Source organism: Pinus tabuliformis, chromosome X (assembly GCF_031772625.1).
Source record: "Pinus tabuliformis cultivar Carrire ecotype Pingquan chromosome X, CPIR1, whole genome shotgun sequence".
Classification (NCBI taxonomy): Eukaryota; Viridiplantae; Streptophyta; class Pinopsida; order Pinales; family Pinaceae; genus Pinus; species Pinus tabuliformis.
The window spans coordinates 1,733,185,100-1,733,202,477 of record NC_142308.1 but is presented as its reverse complement, the minus strand read 5'-3'; the positions used below and the strand labels follow the sequence as shown (position 1 = coordinate 1,733,202,477).

The following is a 17,378-nucleotide window of genomic DNA, read 5'->3' as shown; positions in this document are numbered from 1 at the left end:
AAACCCCGTGGTGCCTCTGCAGGCGATGATCATGTGATATTTGGCCAGGCTTTTAACGACCAGAAGAACCTGCTTTCGGCCGATCTCGAAGCCTTCTTTTCGCAACTTGTCTTCTTCCAGAAATTCATAGATCGTCGTTTCCGGCAAGCCGAATGTGGTATTCAGTGTTTCAAGTTCCTGCCGAGGATTGTCGCTGTATGCAACGGTTGAAAGAATCAGCGCATCGGCAAGCCAGACGGGATGACGGTCTTGCTTGATTATTTGGCTGAGCGTGGCCATCGATTTTGTGGTTCTGCGAATACTAATGTCTCTCCCTCCACACCACCACGATGTCTCGCCTCCCCAGGCGCCTCACCTTCTCGTCTGTGCTCACCACAACGTATCTTGTTGAAAGACGGTTGACGGTTCGTATGGAGCGTCGCCCCTGGCATTGCGCAATTCAAATCAACGGTTAAGGATTACTCGATCGTCTAACAACCAAATCGAATGGCACATATTTTGACACGACAGCAGTTTGGAGAGTTTATTTCAGAGGGAAACGCCTTACGGCGTAATTAATCTAATTTATTTTAATTTAATTGGTTGATTATGTAATTTATATTTTTGAATTTAATATTTTGGTGATGTAAATTAGTTTTTTTTGGAAGGGAATCACTTCGATAGCCATTCACTTTAGAACCTAGTAATCTGTGAGATGAATTTAAAGATAATATTTTTCTAAAGTCATGTTTGTTGATAGGCAATATTATTTCGATTCTGAGGTTAATGAAGTCTTATTGACATTTTTTTATTTATAAATCTATGGGAACTATTAAATCTAAAGGGAATATGTTTTGTCTGAGTTATTGATTGACGTCTGCGTTGATGGAGCATGAAGCGATGGAATTAAAAATATTTTTAAGCGAAATGAAAGTGAAATTGGTTGACCACCGAGTGTCGAGTGGGCACATCAGCGCCGCGAAGACAATTACATCGGCGAAAAATCTGTTGTGAACCATTATACATCATTATCTGGGAGATTAAAAAAAAAATATTGTGAAGCTTTATACACTATTATCTGCGACATAATTTTTTTATTATCAACCATTATCTGTGATATAGGTGAAGAAATGTGGCTAATTATAAATGTGATAAATGCGAACTAATACATGTCATAAATGTGGTTAACTAAAGATATTGATTTAATTCATAAATCTGGTTAACTAATGATCCAAGAGGATTTAGAAGTATAAGTGGCCTTGAAAATAGCTCAAAAATTTGTCAGTTGGAAACAAAACTAGGACCAGATCGTAGTGCTCATCACCCCGATTAGAACGGTGTGAACAACACTCAAATCCGAGTTTGTATGGTCAATTTATACGTGGTCAAAGTTTTGGTTAAACTTGGCTAAGTGGGAGGCTTGCGGAGGAAACGAATTGGCAAAGACTCGATGCACGGAATCTGACCACCGGAATCGATGAATTTTTCTAATACTTAAAATGCCTAATGACCCTTATTTTCGGCAAAATAAAAAAATAACCATGTTGTTTATATCAAACAAAAAATTAAATTTAGGGATATTGGGTGGCCACCCCCGACCGACTATTATTGTATATAAAAAAACAACGTGGTGTGACTAGGATGCAGTGACCCAAAACCCACCCATGACATTCCATATGTATCATTGTATATAACAAAAAAAATCAAAGGGTAGGGGCCACGTGCTCGCAGACTCCACCCGACTCATATCATTTAACCATTGTCAGGGCCAGGGGAACTTGAACCCACCCACCCCACGCGGGTCGACGCTAATATTGTATTAAATACCAATTCAAAACCGTAGACTCCACTATTTTAAATGTTGCTAATAAAAAAAACATTTCCAATGTTATTTCGGATTGGGCGGGGGTTGGAACCTCTGACCTTTGCCAACCTAATCTCAACCTCCACCAACAACCCATGGGGCCATACCTTGTTTACTCCGCTGACACAATGATATATGAACCTTAAAACTCATCTGACCACAGCAGAGCATGAAGGTACAGGCAGAACCCTAATCAGGCTGAGGGTGCATAATTGTGAACTAGGACAATCAAGAGATGCCAAATGATCCATTAAAGTGTCAAAGGTGTCGTTGTCATAATTCGGCAATTTGATAGTCTATTTTGTATGTTTTCACACCAGGAATTTAGGGTTGATGTCTGTTTCTCTAGATGAGCTTACCATTTTCAGGCCATCATCCGAAATAGAGGTATAAGGGTCATTTTGTTAAAGTTGTTTCCAATAGATTTCTTTGATGCCACTTAATAAAAGGAGTCCTCCCCACTGTTGAGCAGAGCGCGAAGACTAATCCACATTGGGTGAACTCTATAATCAAATCATTGTGTATTTGATATCATGGTTTCTCATGTTTTTCTGCTTATTTTCATGTGGTTTAAGTTACATGGTTAATATGCTCTATTATATGCAATTCTAAATGCATCCTTGAAGGTAAAAGATCTAGATAAGGTTTGGTATCAGAGAAGGTCTTCTTGATGCAAGTTGCATGAGTGAATGCTAACGAGGAACGAGCTTGAAAGAGGTGAAGGAAAACTTAAGTCCTTTGATCTTGAAGTAGGACATGTACCATGAATATGGAACATAGCAGATGACGATGAATGAATAGAAGAAGAGTGAAATTATCACAACATATTCTTCACCGTGGTAGATAAAATTGACAAGTTATTTGCAGAATATGAGAAGACAATCCAGCCAGAGAATAAAGATCGAGATGATCATGCATCAGTAAATCATGAAGGTGGAGGAGGAGAGCCTCCTAAACCACCCTCTCCATCCTCTAGTGGAAGTTCTTCTTCTTCCTCTTCTCATCATTCTAATAGGCATCATAAGAATGCATCTAAAAATCCCTTTTTTAAGTAAATGTCAAATTTGATTTACCAGTTTTTAGCGAAGAATCTAATGCAGAAAAGCTAGATAAATGGACAAGACAGGTTGAAGTCTATTATCGCATACAACAAAGGAAGGACAATTATGTAAAGATCCAGCTAGAATCCCTTCGATTGAGTGGCACCACTCTCATCTGGTGGGAAGGAAAACTGCAGCAATGTGCTAAGACCAGTTGTAGGGAAACTTTTAAGGATGAAAATTTGTCTTAAAGTCTAGAAACCTTGGCAAATCTTAATAGTCCCCAAATTGCAAATTATAAAATGTTTCTTCATATCTTTGTAAGAACATGAAAATTTATAATAGTTTTATATATAGTCTTTATACAGTTTTGACAATTTTTAGGGTAAAACAATTTTATATGATAAAATTTGGGTGAATAATTTAAAAAAAAAATGGAAATTGGCAAATCGTTTCTTTTGGAAAAGCCATGGAAAATCAACCCACTTGCGAATATTAGCCCCTAAAATTTTCCATGAATAGCCGTAAACTTATTTCATCTTTGTCTACTTTGATTTATACTTTAAGAGGACAATCTTATCCATCTGGTTACAGACATAAGGCCATGATGGAATGGAAACATTTGAAAAAAATAAAAGGTGAAACTGTTCATAATTTTATAGAGGATTTTAGAAAACACGCATCAACATTGAATGTTCCACTAGACACTTCTCAGTCATTGATGAAATATATTGGCTCTTTGCATAGTTATTTGCGTTGTTCATTGTTATTATTTGAATCCAAGTTTCTTGATGAAGCTAGTGTGAAAGTTGTACATCTTAAAAGAAGGGAGAACCATGACCAAGGCGACCAACCAAAGAGGGAAATAGTAGCTAAGAGAAGAGGAGAAAATCCCTCTTGTACTCACTTTGAGAAAAAAGGGCATGATGAGGAGAATTGATGGAAACTACATCCATAATTAATACCTAAGAGGAACAAAAGAAAGGAGAAGTAGAAGAGAGTTGCAACTATACAACAAGACCAAGAATCTGAATCAGGGGATGATGAGAAGATCACAATTGCGGGATTTGTAGGTGGTGGACCAATTGAACTGAGATTAGATTCAGGGGACGAAATGAAGATTGTAGCTCTTGCGATTGTGGCAGATGGAACCATCGACTTGGATTTTGATTCGAGTGATGAAACAAAGATTTCAGTAGATGTTGTACCAAATATGAAAAGGGCGCCAAATGCGGGATGGCTCCAAGAAATCAAAGAAATAAACCAAAGAATTTAGGCGGATAATGTTGAGCTAAGGAGATTCCTACAAGAATCAGAGAAGGAGAAACAGAGGTTGCAACATCAGTTACAAGCCAACGAGGAGGCCTTGGAAAAGTTGCAACATAACGAGCCTGAGGTAAGAAATGATTCTTAAATTTCATGTACTTTTTATGATAAAGATTTCGTTGCTTTTAAGAGACATACTACAGGAATTGGATCAAAATTGTTGAATAAAATGGGGTATCAAGGAAAGGGCCTCAACATTAATGGCCAAGGCATTGCGAACAACATAAAAGTGGAGGAATTGCCTTGTTATGCGGGACTTGGATATGTCAGAAAAGAGGTTGGGGAATTCTCCAAGACAACAAGTGACCAACCAATGAAACATGGTGAAAGCACCTCATTGCATTCCAGTGGTAGTGAGGATTCCATGGGAACTTATTAGAGGTGCACCAAGAGAAATCGTTTCACGATGATTCAGAAATTTTGGACAAGAAAGAATCAGTATAGTTACTGCAATGAGGATGGACATTAGAAAGTTGTGTGTCAAACAATCCAGGCCCATAAATCACCCATGAAGAAACTATTTGGTGAAGATATTCAACAAACAAATCTACCACAGCAGATGATCCATTCACTTTGTTAAGTAAGAGATGGTTTTACTAGGTATAGTCACTTGTCATGGCCACAATTTGTAAATCATGCGTTGCAAATAATTGTAAAAGTGATCATGTGTTTTCCATCGCTTGCAAATTCAACAATGATGTTTTTTGCCTTTTCTGCGTTGTTATGGTATTGGTTTCTATTCTGTAAAACTTGAGCAAAGAATGTGTGTTATAAACTCTTGGCAAGTATGGGGTTGTTTGAGTCATGTGTGGTTTGTATGTGATTGCAAAGAATGCACCAAATTTGCATGTAATGTAGATGTTGAAATTGTGGGATGCAGGCAGTGTGCAAGATGTGGTCATGCTTTTGGAGGAGAAAAAGCTCATCAATGGGGAGGAATGATCCAAGAGGATCCAGAAGTACAAGTGGCCTTGAAAATAGATAAAAAAAATCAAAGACCAGATTGTAGTGCTCGTCACCTTGATTCCAATGGTGTGAATGCCACTTAAATCTGACTTCGTATGGTCAAGTTATACCTGGTCAAAGTTTTGGTCAAACTTGGCCAAGTGGGACGCTTAAGGAGAAATAATATTTTTTTAATAATCCCTTGGTTTATTAATATAAGGGTTCATATTCATAGGGTATAATATTATTCATAAGATTTATAATGTTGATCCTTGGGTTTAATATAAATCCCTTGGGTTTAAAATGAAGTTTAACCATGGTCAACCATGGTCCAATGTCACATTGTGACAAAGATTATTTTATACGAAAATCAACCATGGTTAACCATGTTTATTTTAATGTTTATGTATGTTGGGTTTATATATTAATCTTTTGGGTTTAATATTATTGCCTTACGCTTATAGTATTTATCTCTTAGGTTTAATAGTCTAAAAATTCATATTCCTAAAATGTAATATTATACATAAAATTTATAATTTAATAATAATTTAATTTTAATATAATTACTATTATAATAAAATATAATAATATTATAAAGTTATATAATAAACATTATAATATAATTATTATATTAAATATAATTATTTTTCATAATATTATAATAATATTTATTTTATATTATAATAATACTATTAATTTTTTTATTCTTTTATTCTTTTATTGTTATATATTTTTTAATATGTATTTTGATATTAAATTTATATTATTAAAATTTATAAGTGTATTTCAACTATATATTTATTAATGTAATTGATATATACTTCTAATTTTAAATAATATAACTTTTCTATATAGTTGATGTTTTGTGTTTATTATTTTCTTGATGTTTTGTTTTAATTGTTTTCTTGGAAATTTTAGTTTACATGAGGGTGTGTTTTCAGTAAACATTCACATAGAAATATGTAACTATTTTTTCGTTAGTAAGGGAAACTATGTTGTATTGTATTATTAATATATTTATAAGACTTGTTATGATTCTAAATAGTCATTTATACAAGAGATTGTTGTTTATAGTTGATGTCTCCATTTCTAAGGGTTAAATGTTAATTATTAATATTTATAATATGTATTTGATATTTAAGTTTAAATTTTGATGTAGTTAAGTATGTAGTTTAAGGTTATTTTTGCAAAAAAAATTATTTAAGATTAATATAAGTATTTCATCATAGTTTATGTTTCTTTAAACGTATTTTATATCAAATTATTACATAAAAAATAAGTGTACCAATGTTTATGTATTAGTGAACTGAGTTATTATATAACTCTTTTGTACACAGATAAGTGAAATGAAGTAGAGATATAAAATAAACTTCGTATAATTTACGAGAAGAGTGTGTAGAAGATTAAAAATAGAACAATCACAAACATATAAAATGAATAAAAAGACATTGACCTCATGAGATACGATGGAAAACCCTTAAGGGATAAAAACCCCACACTCTAATTCACACGCAACAAATTATGCAACAACTAAAATGGTTACAATATATTTTTTATGTTCTCTACAGGAGTGTTTGGCAATGGATTCATTTTGGAGAAAATGTGATAGCATGAAAATAAGCAAAAATTACTCTTTGTCATTTCCTCCATCTTAGTAATTAATAAAAAGGTATATTAAACTGATAAACATTTTTGGTTTTCCATTTCTACATATTGGAAATCACAAGTAGGTTATTCCCTGTCACTGCTCTTTGCCTATGCTTAGTTGCAAGTATTCACTTCTGTATCTTTGTTCCGCTGCAACGTTTCTTATTCTTTTCTCATCTCTAGAATAATTCTTTGTGGCTACATTGCATTATCCTTTTTAGCAACACTGAAGTATTCCTTGTGGTAGGGAATTATTCTCCACAACATCATTGGATTATTCTCTATAGCATTTCATGTACTCTCTACAGCACTCCAAGGTGTATGATACAATTGAAATAATTTTTTACCACTTGCCATGTACCTTGCAAGGGTAAATGGTCTAATGCATTCAAGTATGAGCTAATTGATAAGGCTCAAAATTCCCATAGACTCATAACACTGCTTGAATTCACTTGTTCTCGTTGGTTTCATTAATGCATTTGCAACATTAGGTGGGGTGTCAACTTTCTCCATTATCACCTTTCCATCCTCTCCCATATGTTTATCAAAATTGTATTAAGTATCTATATGATCTATATTTGCAAACACAATTGGCTTCTTAGCTACAAAAATGGTACAGTTGTTATCACATTGAGTTCTAACAATTTTTTACATAACCCTAATTATGAACACAATTTCATAATCTAGATGGGTTTCTCATGGCCACATATGGTTACCATATGCTCTGCATTTTTAATGGACAAAGAAAACACATACTGTTTCTTGCTCATGTAACTCATTTTTCCACCACAGAACCAAAACATGGAACCATGCATAGACCTCCTTTAATCCACACCCCATACTCAATCAAAATACACATAACCTTATATATCCATTGAGTGTGGATTGCCTCAAAATCATTATAATATAATATTGAATATTGAAAGGTACCTTGCAATTTCTTTAAGACCCTATTCACTATAATCTAGTGTTCACATCCAATATTGGCCATGAACCCACTCAAGACTCTCACTACTTCAGCAATTTTTGGTCTAGTATAGGCCACAAGATACATGATACTACCAACTACAATAACATAAATAATAGAGGCCATATCCTCCATATTTTTAGGTGTTGTAAGAAACTACTCAACCGAAGGCTTAGTTACCATAGAAGTGAGAGCATTTAATGGTTTCGATTTTTCCATCAGAAACATCATAATGTAGAGTTTAGATACTTACTTTGGATTAATTTAAGTCTTATGTTTTCTTTACCTCTCTTGTTCTCCATTTCTAAATTTATAGCCCGAAAGTCCTTCATATGAATTTGCACTAATAGATGAGACTTCAAATCACAAACCACATCCTTAATATTATAAAGAAGAACATGTCAGATAAACATAGATTGATAACCAGGAAATAATCCCCACTTTAAACAATATTTCATTGGAGATAAATCCACAATTGACATTTTTGATTGTCGATGTTTCAAGTCACAAACAAACAAAAAACAAGGAGTTTCCTTGAGGCCTATTGTGAACACCATTGGCTCCCCCACATATATGTTTGCAAACTTTGTAGCTCACATCCTCAACCCTCTTGTTGGTAACCCATTTTCCTTCATTAAGGATTCTAAGAACTTTGTTGATTTGATTAAAGAATACAAATCTGACCCTAATTAATTGATTGTGAGCTTTGACGTAGTTTCATTGTTCACCAAAATTATTCTTAATGAAGCAATACAGATTGTCAGAAGTATCACTACCCTCAAACTCCTATACTTATAGAGATTTTCCTTAGATCTACCTTTTTCAGTTTTTAGGGTGAATACCTTGAATAAACCACTAGAGTATCAATGTGATCTCCCTTATCACCCATTTTTTGCTAATATTTTCATAGATATGTTTCAAAAGAAAGCCTCTAACACTTACCCGTTGAAACCAAATCAATAGAAGAGGTATGTGATGACACAAATGTGAAATGGCCTCATGGAAATTTGGAACCAAACCAATTTTTGGAGCACGTAAATGGAATTTCCTATGACATTAAATTCACCATGGAACTCTAAAATAATAATAGAATCCCCTTCCTATATGTTATACTCACTAGAAATGAAGAAAAAATTGTTGGAAATAGTGCATATAGAAAGAAAATAAACACTGACATTTATCTCCATGTTAATTCTGACCACCATACAACATAAACTATGGGGATCCTCAACACACTAATCACTAGAGCCTAAAGAATATTGGAAAAGGAACATTTCCAACAAGAAATTGACCACCTAACTAAAATCTTCCTTGGTATTTGCTACAACTACAAAGACATGTATCGATCCATCAAAATATCCAATAGGAGTTTCCCTTCCCCTGACTCTTCATCTTCTAATTGGAAAGCATTACTCCCATGCAAGCATTGTGCCACTTACAATATTGTGAAGGTCCTTAAAATAAATGGGATTACAACATCATTCAAACCCTTCAAGACCATTTGACACAACTAAGATCTGTTAAAGATAAGGTTCACCATTCGGAGCTCATAGGAGTATATAAGATTAAATGTTTTTGTTGAATGTTCTACATTGGGAAGATTGGTTTGTCATTTAAGATAACACTCAAAGAGCATTGGGCTGACATAAAGAAAGAAAGAATGCAATCCTTCACACTTGGAGAACATTCCTCCAATACTAAACACCACCTATGCCTTGAAGACACTAAGAGCATTATTAAGGAAGGTTACTATTTCAAACGCAAGCTTCGAGAACCATTGGAAATCATAAAAAATCCCAAAAATCTTAACATGGATGGGGGAGTTGAGGCCAGTATGAGTTGGTTCCCTTTTCTCTCACAAAAATAATCTCACCTTCTCTTCTCTTTATTTATTTTCTTTCCTCTCATCCTTCCTCCTTTTCCACTTCCCTCCATTTTCTATTTTTCCTCCTCCCCTTTTCTTAACTCACATCTTCCCTAGTTTTCCTTCTCTTCTTCTCCCATTAATTTCTCTTCCTTCTTCCTTATTTATGGTTTATTTGTTGTTTTATTTTTATTTTATTTTTTAGGATTTTCCATTTCTTTTATAATTTAGATTCTTTGTTTACTCATTCTATGCCACTTTCAGTTTCTATGGTTCCTCCCTCATCTCCCTCTTCTTTTGCTTTTAATTATTTTATTTTATATTTATTTTATATTTTTCCTTTTGGTCCAACCTATTGACACCTCTCCTCTTTATTTTTGTTTTATTTCATCATTTACGTCCATACCTTACCTCTCTTGATAATTTTTCTTGATCATGGGTCATGTTTTTGGCTCAAAATATTAACCATTAAAAATGTCAACCTTGGAGCTATCTCCAATGTAGCATTCTTTAAAGCTCAACCATAGAATTCTTCAAACAAAAATCCCCACTTGGTAATATGCATAATGATCTAATGAAGTTGGATCTCAAACATCCTAATACCAATGCAAATGAATCAAACTTCACATATCAAATTATAGGAGAACATTTTAGGCAGTATAAAGACTTTTTTTAAATTACAAACCAATGATTGTTTACCTTCTTCAATATAGTGTGTTAGTTGTGTCATATGGATCCCCTCCCTTAAGTCACCATGTATGAATCTTGTTTTCACATCCATATATTTTATCTTTAATTCAAAGGTTATTGCTATATATAATAAATACGTAATATATGTTAACTTAGCAATTGGGGACAATATATCATCAAAATATATTCCCTCAACTTAATAATGTCCATTTGCAAGCAACCATGCCTTGTAATTTTTAGCATTGCCATCTAAAGTAATCTTTTTTTTGAATACGCAATTACATCCAATGTGTTTATATTCTTTATGCAATGGGACCAAGTACCATGTATCATTATTTATAAGTGTAGCCATATCATCATACATGGTTAGTCACGAAAAATCCTTATATTCAATCTCCATTTCCTCTTTTATAGCTCTAGTGTCATCAATGTTAGTAGATAAAGAAAATATACATATAAAATTACAATGACTATAACTATAATTTTTTTGTTGTCTTTTTAGATGGGTGAACCTCCTTAAATATTGAGGTCTAGTTGCTTCCTCCTCTTCTAAAATCTTTCAATGATTTTCCTCATAAATTACTTCATGAACTTCTTTTTAAATTTTTCATTTAGTGTTATTAGTCTTTGGTCGTAGTTGAACCACTAAATTCTTCTCATCCACTTCTAGTTGTATCGCTATGGAAGAAGTTTAACATCTATAAAAATAACATTTCTATTATAAAATACATTTATGAAAGTAGGAACCCAAGGCTTGTACCCTTTCTAATGAACTCCATAGTTAATAAAGCTACATTACATTGCCTTGTTATCCAACTTAGATAACTTCTCCTTAGGCCCATGAGCATATTACTCACAACCAAAATTGTGAATATAATAAAGAGAGTGCTTCTTTCCTATCCTAGCCTCCATAGGGGTATTACCCATAAACGTTGATGTGGAAGACATGTTAATCAGGTAATGTAATAGCCCCAGTCTTCCTTTTGGGTGACACCACTCACGCTAATCTCAATACATAGCCAAATACAAATGCATAAGTTAACCATAACGTTTTTTGCACAATGATACCATAATAAAAATAAATAATAACAACTGCAGACTTCAAACGTTCCTCCAACTTGTAGACTACATTGCTCTAATTCTCTTAACAAATGGTCACCCTTGAGATGGGGCCATGACTCCAATTGGCATTGGATTCTTGAGAAATACATGTGCCTCATACCAATAATAAAAGGACCAATGTACCAAACTTGATAGCCTCCAACTAGCAGGATTACATCTTCCATCAACCCATTTCTTGGTCAGTTAGGGATGTTCTAGAGTCTTGCTACTCTGCGAATTCCACTACCCTCATGGGTCTTCTAAATACCCTTATGGTCCCTCATATAGTTAAATTACCAAACCCAATAACTTCCAAACAACAGGCACACATTCCCTAATAACCTACATCTAAGTTGTGCACACCCTTCTCTACATCACCAATCCATTAGGCTATGCGACCATCTTCCATAGTACCTTACTTGACCATAAAAGAATGTTCCAGAGTCCTGCGACTTCCAAGAGTTCCACTTCCCTTGTAGGTCTTCAAGGTACCCTTCTAGGCTCTCCTCCATAGACACCTATCCCTTATTGATTAATTCCCCACTAAACAGGGGATTCCCATTTTTATAGGCTTGACGTCCCATTTTATTTTATATTATAGTATTATAATATTACTTCATATCATAATACCTATTTGTCATGGATTCTTGCCACCCCATACTCTTTTGTCTGTTAGTCCACAACAAAATGAGAAGTCAGCTAGAATGCCATGTCAACTAGGCTCACTTGCTTGATCATTGCATAAGTTCACTGACCTAATTTCTCTAGGGAATTTGGCCTTAAAATCATAAGTATGTTGGACCATCGACCTAATAAACATTACAAACCTAGGCACGCTAGGATCAATGGGAAGTCAAATCACTAGTCCAAAGATATAAAGGGCTCTTTGACCCAATTTCACATGCACATTGGTCTTAAAACATGTTAGTGCCTTGGCCCACTATACATATAAAGGTGTGCAATATTCACTAAAATTCTAGCTTACTGGCCTATTCAGCATTATAGCTCCCCAAAATAATGTCACATGTACATGCATATTACCATTCTAGGGATCCTAGTTGGGGGTGTTAGATTCCCCTCCCCTTTATTTATGCATTGTCTTGAGTGCATTTAGATATAGGTACAATGATAATTTGCAAATGGATGTAGAAACTACTATTTCTTGGCATCCTCGTGCCTCTATATGCTTGTAGGTCCATAAAACTTGTGCATGAATGATAGGTTATTTTTGGATACCCTTAACTTTCCTATTTACCAACAATATTTAGAAGGGTGCATTTTATGTTACATTGTTGGACATGCAATCCAAGAAGATCATGATTGTATGATTATTTTTATTACATCAGCAGGGATTTCAATAAGCCTTTCATATCCACTCTTTCTAAATCCTTCATGAAATGACATTCCATGATTATTTGGATAGAATAGTATCATGAGTTAATTGTGCCTTCCAAATGTTTAGTCTTTAGACATGACTTCATCTCTCCTCCCTAGTGATTTTGTTCTAGCTAGTAGCAACTCATTACACATATATAAAGGAATAAGGCCAAAAACTTCAAAAATGAAATCACCAAACTTTCACTTTTAGAAAGTATACCAAACTTAGGTACACATGCAGATACATACACTGACAAGAGGTGATAACCTGTTGCTAGGTATACGTTTCATACTTTCTATAGTCATTACAGTTGATAAAACAATGCACTTTGGTTTCGTTTTCAACAGTAGTTTGATCTAACCACCCATATTTTACATTACAAGGCTATTTGTGGACAATTTGTGTAGCTTCATTGTCAAACAAATGCTCCTTGAGGTGATCCAACAAAAATATCATGAACTCATTCGTTATTTTGATTTCATATTCATGAACCTAGGGTAAACCCCATAAAATGGTTCTTTGTGTATTGGTCATTTATAGTTGTTGTTGCTACTTATGGTACCACACTTTTTAACAATAAATCTCCATCTAAGTAATTCCATGACATAATAATGTTTCTTTTCCTCAAACCACCTTCCTATTAGTTATTTTCATGAACACATCAACTAGTTGTAAGAGGAAAATTGAGGGTAATTTTATTTATTTATTTTTTATCTATGTTAGAATATTCTACATCAGATTATCATTTCCAGTACTGATATCAACTAAAATTGGATATATTTTCAAAATAGAAGCATTTGACATTCATCTATCTCACTACTATACCCTCAATATTGTTGCAAACCCTCCACTTCCACAAATTACTTTCGAGGATAAATCCACTTGATGGAAAGTGAATCAAATCAAAATAACATAATATTCTTGTTGGGTCATGATTTGGTATTATAAATATGTAGGCTATAATATTAAATATAAGTTCCTCCTCCTTCAAAAAATCATTGACATATGTACCAAATCACAATGATGATGAAGCTATTAGGATTGATAAGCCTTATCGGTTTGAAAAGAAGAATTGGAGTTCTAAGCAACCTAAGAATATAAGGCATATTGAAGAGTCAGAGAAGAATTCTTATTGGATATTGGATGGAGATCCTGGTCTAGGATCATGCATTGGTGAGAAAGAGGATTTGCTGGTCACTACTATAATTTTCTATAGCACGTAGGGAATTTCCTCATCCCTGACACTTTTATGTAATGTTTCCTTTCAACATCACTCCCCATGAGAAGCACTACACATTCTGCCACTATTATGCAGGTGATAAGCCTACTCCATGTTGGGAGAGCAGATTGCTAGTAGCGATCATTGTCATTCTTCAGACAAAGAAGAGAAGTGCACAAAATTATGGAATTTCCATAAGGTGTGGAAAGCCCCCTCAATGACTATACCAAATTCCTTCAATGCCATACTCTCATTAGAAACATGTGAGTCTCAATTCTAATCAATATATGTAATCAAACAGGTTTAGGGGAACTTCTAATTTTTCCTTCAAAGCTCAATATTTATGATAGACATTCATCATTATCTAGAAGACAAATATCAAATAGGTCTTTGTCTTCAAGAAACACAGGAAAACATACAACAAGTATAGAAATACCTTCTTCTAGTTATGTAAATTATGTGTCTAGCCAAAAAATAATATTGAGCTCAACTGGAAGCATATTTGGAAGTTATATACAAGGAAATTCATCGATTCTAGGTGTCCACAAGAAAGCATCCTCAATCCAAAGATCAAGTATAAGTTGGTTGGATTATGTAGATAGTTTGCAGCAGAAGAGGGATGCTATAAATTTATTATTGTAATGAAATATGAGGGAGAACACTCCATAAACCTTTGCAACTTCTCAGATGGATGCATTAGACACTAATGATATGATGCCCAAAGATTTTAATTGTTCTCAGAGCCATCTAGTTGATGAACACCTAACTAAACTATGTGATTTTATGCTTGGGAGTGATTTTCATGAAAGAAATAGAACTCAAACTAAGCTTTCGAAAGTTGACTTCTATGTCAACTTGGTAATCCTTCTCAACGTTTTCCATCCCTAAAATTAGATGATCACAAACAATGTCTTTATGCAACAACAACCATGCACCAGGTATGGATCCTCCTTTTGTGCTTTTAATTTGTTGAATGATTTCTATATTTCATCAATAAGAATCATAGCCTAAAATATGTTAGATGCATTAAGGGATGCAAATTGCAGTAGGCACACTCCCTTTATGTCTAGATAACCTATTTTTGTTTATTTTAGAATCCATAATTATAATAAGGCAAACCCTCCACGAGTTCTCCAGAAGAAGTTGATAAGTGACCCTCACCCTATTTCTCAAGATTGCTAGCACATCAATTAAATGTGGGGTTGAGATTTACGCTTTATTTCAAGAACTCATCACAATAATATTTTGCATAGCCAAAGCCATTATGCATAGGCACTGGGATTATCTATTCAATATGAAAAGTCACACTTCCTTTCTTGAGATCACACTTTTAAAATACAAACTTATTGTGCATCATGGCTGAGGGATTTTCCTTGTCATTGTCAAGAATGTTTGGAGAAAAATCATGTCCAAAGACCTTTCTTGTAGATTTACCACCACCAGCAAACATATGTATGCCAATATGGTTGATCACAATCATATCAGAAGAGGAGAAATTTTTTGAACCAGATATAATACATTCACCCTTTTTGTCTTCATGCCACGAGACCATGAAATGATAAATCTAGTTTGAAACGATTTTCACATCAAATCAGCCATTTATTTCAAAGGTGGACTACTTGCAACTACGGATAATATTCTCTTAATATACTGAAACATATTTCAACCTTATTGTTATATTGATCTCATAGACAATTTTGTTAAATATATCTAATTACTCCCACATGCAGAGTTGTATCAATTTAGAGTGTCAGTTAAATAATTCAAGTGTGAGTGAGTTCGAGTTCATTATTATCTTGGTAAAGTAAAATTTACAGCGTGTGTGCATGTTCATGGTATTTTGAGTGGGTTTCTAGTTGAAAAAGTATAAATACCCCTCATCAAGTTTTGTGTGATCAAAAGAGAAGAGTAGCATCTAATGTGTTTTGTGTGTGTCAATTTCGTGCATTTCCCCATCTGCCTTTCCAACGAATTGGTATTAGAGTCAAGGAAGGATTGCAAGATCCAAGGCACTGGAAGAGCTATCAAGAAGAAAGAACAAGATTTATGATTTTTCAAAAATCATGAAGACAGAATCATCGCAAGCTAAAGGCTTATAGGTGCAACACTTTGTCGAAAGAGAAGGTGTGACCATCGCATGTTTGAAGTTTAAAAGGTGTGATGATTTAGGGTAAACTTCTGATTTTCCAAATTCATGTAATTCATTGCAGCTCCCCTCTATGAAAAGGTGCGATGAGCCCATAGGGGCTTCACTAAGGGAGAAATACCATACCACATGGGTTCATATTGGGGGATATATATTGAGGAAAAAATGACATAATATATAGAGCATATATTAGGGGGTAAAGTGTTTTTATATTAGCAGGTATAAAAAATGGAGTTCAAAGTTAATAAAAAATATAAAGGTGCACAAAAAATGTTAATGAAAAAATGGATACCTAAAATATCTAGTGAAAGTAGGGGTTTTTTAAATTGGGAAGGTGTATTGGGTTTTTGTTGGTAGGGGGTTAAATAATATTATTTTTAGATGTATTTTCCAATATGTAGTCAAATTAGGGGTATTGTTTAATATGCCTTGAACGCATGTGATATGTCATAGGTTCATTGAGCGAAGTCCCCGTGGATGAGCCAATGCGTATTTTGAAAGGGGCGAAGTCAAAGTGCATTTCCATGTTGAGAGGCTTTTAAAAATCCACAAGGTTTTCTTGATCTTTTGAGTGGGCTATCCTTTTATTGTAGTTATGTGATACATGATAACCTTATTTGAAAATGAATTGTTATTATATAAAAAAGGGAAAAAGGTTTATAAGGATTTTGAAAGGAGTTTATAAAAAGGTTTATTAAAGCTTTTAAAATAAGGTCTTTTAAAAAGGTTTTTTTTTTTTTAAGTTTGATTAAAAGGTTTAAAAGGATTTTATAAAAGGTCTTTGCAAAGCTTATAAAAAGGAGTTTGGTTTTATAAAAAAAAATTAAAAAAGGAAGGGTTTCCTTATTATTATTTGAAGATAATATTTTTTTCAAGATGGCTTCATCAAGGTTATAGCCATAGTTTCCACTATTTAGAGGGAAGAACTATGATATGCGGGTTATTGAAATGGAGACCATGTTAAAGGCTATGATGTTTGGGAGTATGATAGGGTTGGATTTACAGAACCTAAGGATGAAAAAGAAGAACAAGTCCTCACACATGCAAAGAGGGAGCATTGAAGAATACATAAAAAGAAGAATGCACAAGCATTGCAGCTTATCCAACAAGGAGTGGACCAAGTAGTTTTCCAGAAGATTATGACCACATCCTCAGCAAATACAATGTGGGAGACTTTGGAGATAATTTATAAAGGTATGGATAAAGTCAATA

At 34.0% G+C, this 17,378-nt stretch overlaps 1 pseudogene; it reads left to right on the top strand.

Moving 5' to 3' along the window:
• Positions 1–329: 329 nt before the first annotated feature.
• LOC149146719 (uncharacterized) lies at positions 330–14,908 on the top strand (annotated as a pseudogene).
• Positions 14,909–17,378: the final 2,470 nt, after the last annotated feature.